We start from the raw sequence: 5,023 nt of genomic DNA, 5'->3' as shown, positions 1-5,023 counted from the left end.
GACGTGAGCGCGGCAGAACCGTCTAAGCCAGCGTTGGCGCCGCGGCGATCGGCACCAGCGAAAGCCCCACACTCCTCAGAATTGCCGAACAGGTGTTACCCGCACCATATCGGATGCCACTGCAGCCGACCACTGCGAGTTTCTAGAGCGCCAGGTGGACAGGAAGATAGCGACCCCACTATCGCTCGGCGTGAGCACGGCGGGCCGTCCCCGCAGGCAGCGGTCGTGGAGGTCAGCGGAAGGAATTTCTCCATGCAGGTAACTCACTGAGCAGTAAAATACAAAAATAGGTGTGTCAGGATCGTTGACATATGACCGTATCTCGTAAAACCCATTAAAATTGACTCTAGCTTTAATTTCTGCTTCCGCGATCTTTCACAGAGACCTTGCGTCTCAAGCGTTGCAATGGTCCTGCCAGAGCGAGTCTATGTTTCTTGACAGTACTAAGATAGTGGTCAACTTTACGTTCTAGCAAGGGGATCACTCCATTAAGCTGTCCTGCAATCCTGTATTGCTATGCAGTGTATCGCAAGCCCTGCTCGTGCTTCGATTAACTGTTAACTAATGATGTGGCAGCCTTCACTCAATCCGCACGAGGCGACAAACTTTTTGATGACATCTATTTATTGATGAAGTAGATATGTGAGATTCATCCCAACGATCTGTATGCATTTCCCGCCAACGCTGATTTTGTGGTGTATTCTTCAACGGTTCTCAAACATGTTAGTTCAAATACAACTGCCACCTAAGTTTTTGTTTTTGCAGCATTTTTGTACAGCTCCCAGAGCATCGTTGCTGTCGTATGCACACGACTAGTAGATCTGGACTAGAAGCCAAGGCTGCCAAAACTAGTATGCGGTTTCCTTGCAAAACAACGCAAAGTTGATAACGTCATTTCTTTAAATCCTACCATTCCATTAGCCGTGCGGCGATCAAGACAAATACAAATATGGTTGTCGAGTTGTTCGTATCTGGCGTTCGCGAGCACGACTTCCAAAATGAACAGTCGTCAATTGACGTTTAATCAATGTTCAAGGTACGATTACGCAATCAAACAATAACATCTTGGGGAACATGTTTACTAAACAGAAAAATTGTGTTGTCTAGACCGGTCTTTTCCACTTATAAGGACACCAATAGCTATATGTAAGCTTATTTTATCATAATATTTTCAAAGGTGGAACATTCCCTTTATATGTGGCATGCCAGAGTAACAGCATGCATCCTAGAGATATTGGTGGTGGAAGATTCCCTTTACATGTGGCATCCCAGAGATAGAGCGTCCATTTGACGCTCCATCGATTGATTTCCAGGTGGGAGACGGACGCCGCTTGTGACAATACAAGTGGCGAGTGCGCGTCTGACTCCCAAGTCTCCAGTTTCCAGGATCTTTGAACCTCGGTCTGGTTCAAGTTAGTCCGGTTAAGCCCGGGTCTGAGCATGGGTTCATAGCCTCATAAAACTGGTGAATGCAGGTCTGATTTCCATTCATCGTGAGTTGAATCTTACCCATGCAAGGGCCTCTAATGTTATTAATCCGCAAACCGTCGTAAGAATTCGACATCAGGCCAGTACCATACGATGACTTGTCAAAACCGTAACTAAACACTTGCGCATTCTCCTGTTCCTCGTGCATCTAGCTTGAGAGAATGGATGCCATCGCATGTTTCTCTACTGCAATTGATACATCACCTTACGCACATGCATTGATTGCAGGCATTGAAAGGATTGGGCTATGGGGTTTTAACACGGGCCAAATATAAAACGCAAGTACCATCCCTATCGGTGCTTCATTATGGCAGCGGTCGAGCAAAAAACACTACAATGCAAGGTGCAAAAGGATGCATCGTTCATTAAGCATTTTACTAGTGAGCCCATTTTCCCTGAGATCCGACGAAAACGGTCTTTTTCCTGTCATACTGCTATAATATGGTCACCTCAGAGACAGAAGATCAGCTTGTCAGCCCCAGTCAACGCTGCCAGATGGAACAAATGGTGACAGGATCCAGCATCAGTGGTTGCTCTGGGACAAAAGGATTCCTTTGACTGCCACAAATGTTTGCTCTTCCAAACTAAAAGGTTGCATCTGACGCTGGGTTGTATTCGAAAATTCAGAAACCAGTCTGCTTGCATGCTGTAGGTGCAGGTGCTGTGTGATACTGAAGGCCGCTTTTCGTAGAATACATTGTCAAGCTCTTTGCAGAATTTATTTGCCGTCACTGAATGTAATATAATGCCTCAGGTGGCATGCAGCGTTACTTGGCATTGACATCTGTTTGACGATATCCCACAACATGGTCTTGCAACGTGATCTCGAGCGAAATCACTTGCGCCTCGTCTGTGTCCCAACGCTAGAGCTGGAGGGATGCAAATGCGCGTTTCAAATCGTGTGGAAACAAGCCCACGAATCGGGTGGGATTTTCTATTATTTTGACAGCTCCGCACGATAAACGCTCATATGAACCGCAGTTTGAGAGCCACTTTTGACGTACCTTCAGACATCAGCGCTAACTTCCGACGCGCGCTCGTCTGCACCAGTTTGAGAGCCACCCACGATTTACGCGCTGATTTCCGGACGACCCGAACTACGGGCAGTGAGATCCCTCCAGCCCAGGTATGGTAGTGAACAATGTAACGCACTACGTCGCTAACTCAACCAACAGACAATATCCCCTTTAAACCCGACAGAAAGGAACAACGCCAAAACAAGGCGTCATCGTACAATTTTTCCCGACTGAAATCAAATCGACGTTTCCAGCCCCCAGATTCATAGGATTTCAAACGCGCCCTTGCTTCCTCACACAGGAGATCGCTCCAGCCGCCGGTGAGGGACGCGTCCGGAAGGCTAGGCACCGCTCCGCACCCGGCAGGCGGCCCGGCAAAACAGACCTCTGTCAGAGCAGAGCCGACTCCTCTGACAGTCCGACAAGGTCGGCTCGGCTCGGGCGGGGGTGGGGACGGAGGGGTGGCTGTGGTCAGTAGCCGGAACGGGCCTTGGCCGTCAGCCGGGCGCCTTCAGACGTGACAGTATGCAGGTGTGGCTTCAGCGGGTGCGGCCCGGCTGGCCAGCGCCCCACACAGCGGACGCGGCCTCTGCGGGCCCAGCTGGTCTTCAGTCGACGGTGACCGCTGGGGCCGGGTGCCGGAGGCGGTGCCGCCATCACATGCCACTGCTCCCCAGCCGCTGCGCGCTGGAACACGAGCGGGTGGGGCGAGACGGCCGGTCACATACCGGGTCAGCCGCTGTGCGCTGGAATACGAGCGGGTGGGGCGGGACGGCCGGTCACACATCGGGTCAGTCGGCGCCACTAACGTGCGGCCGGCTCGCATGTCCGGGCAACCACGGGAGACCTAACGTGGGCTAGAGCGGTCAGATACTGCCTGCTGACCAACATACGCTCGTGACATATTGTCATGTATTCTTAGACACAACAATGATTGGGGCAATTTCTAATTTTTATATCAGTTCATGCTCATTTGTTATCTGTGGTTAGAAGCCTCTTGTTATCCTTTGACGCTTCTTTGCCACCAGAGAAGCATCATTTTGAAAGGAGAAAACATGCAACTTAAAAAACAAAACAGACACAACATCACAACAGGAACAAGCACAAATACTGAATTGCGACATGGCTACATAACAGCCAATCATCGTGCAGCAAAAGCTGCTGTGCGAGCAAACCGAACAGCGGCGAGGGCTGGGAGCGCTCACGGGCGACACCGGTAGATGTTGTCCGGCTCGACGGCGACGCAGGTGAAGGAGAAGCCGTCGCTGAGCACATCCGGCAGCCGCTGCCCGCCGACGGCGCCTGCGCGCAGACGACGCCGGCGTCAGCGCAGGAGCAGCTCAGGGGCCCAGAGGCGCGCGGACCCAGGAGCGGAACTTCCCAATCACTCTCTGCAAGCTCCGTCAATGCTGTCATTGGGGACAACCCATGGACAACCCATGGTGATGTTTGTCCGGGGAGGGCTCCCTTTCCAGTCGGGAGGGCTCGGCTGTAAGTCGGGTGGGCTCGGGTCCCCTACTGAATGGGATTCCACACTGATGGCCGGAGAAAATGTGTTGCACCGCAATTAATATTGTATAAACAGCACGCAGCTGTCAACAGCCTTACCACCTATGGTGAAAGAATCCTGTTGCCGTTTTCCAAAGCGAGGTCCGAGGAAAAATCTGTCTGCCTTGGTTTCGACACTGAGAAAGTCTGTAACAGAAGATTGCCAGTAAGCAATATGTGGGCACGTATACCGAGAGAAAATAACATTATCTACTCAGAAAGACCGCAGATCACTGTTGGAACTTTAATCGTCAGCTGCTCGCTCCAAGTGACCTCCAAATTCCAAGTCTTCATACCCTAAGGGCAATAAGCGACTGGAGACCCATAGCGATCGTCAATAAGCCCAATAAAGGATTGGCAGCTGCACTGAGGCACTGGTATGTATAGATCAGATTTCAGACTGCCCTCCTTGCGAAATTTTACGTCTCTGTTACTTGAAACAGTGCGTACACCGAGCAAGAAGCACATCCTTCAACAGTTCGTTGAAACGACGCGACCTGTATGTGCCACAGTAATGTAATTTGCCATCGATGAGCGACATCCGCGAACCAGACATCAAACCGGTTCCGCTGAGTCAGCTGCTGGTTACCTCCGCGGCCGCTGGGTTCGGCGGCGCTGGCGTCGGCCGGCGGCCCGTAGTGTCCGGCGGAGGCGGCGGCCGGGCCGACTATCAGCATGAGCGCCGCCAGCAGGCCGCAGAGCAGCGTCCGCCTGCCTGGTCCGTCCATCTCGAGCTGAGGTCTGACGTCCGACGGCCGGGTCAGTCGAGCACCACTGATCGGTGTCGCGCCAACCGGTACAGCGGCAGACAGGGCCGGTCACTGACGGGGCCACGGTACCGAAATCATAATAGGTGAGTTGTTATATATACACGCGACCCTTCATCATGTATACACTAGAGCTGAGGATCCAAATTGGCAGGATTCAAATAATTTCATATTTTGTAATTCTTCGAGTGCTAAAAACGGGGA

General features: G+C 51.7%; 1 long non-coding RNA gene across 1 annotated transcript; it reads right to left on the bottom strand.

Annotated features, from left to right (window-relative positions):
• Positions 1-2,623: 2,623 nt before the first annotated feature.
• Positions 2,624-4,201, bottom strand: LOC119111737 (uncharacterized). Its single transcript, XR_005095599.1, has 3 exons — positions 4,113-4,201; positions 3,710-3,806; positions 2,624-3,191 (listed from the first exon to the last, which is right to left on the bottom strand). It is a non-coding gene; the product is annotated as an uncharacterized LOC119111737 (long non-coding RNA).
• Between the last annotated feature and the right edge of the window lie 822 nt (positions 4,202-5,023).

The sequence above is a fragment of the Pollicipes pollicipes genome, unplaced genomic scaffold, assembly GCF_011947565.3.
Source record: "Pollicipes pollicipes isolate AB1234 unplaced genomic scaffold, Ppol_2.1 Scaffold_7261;HRSCAF=8764_pilon_pilon_pilon, whole genome shotgun sequence".
In the NCBI taxonomy this organism is placed as follows: domain Eukaryota; kingdom Metazoa; phylum Arthropoda; class Thecostraca; order Pollicipedomorpha; family Pollicipedidae; genus Pollicipes; species Pollicipes pollicipes.
Note: the sequence above shows the minus strand (reverse complement) of the source record. Positions and strands in the feature narration are given on the sequence as shown.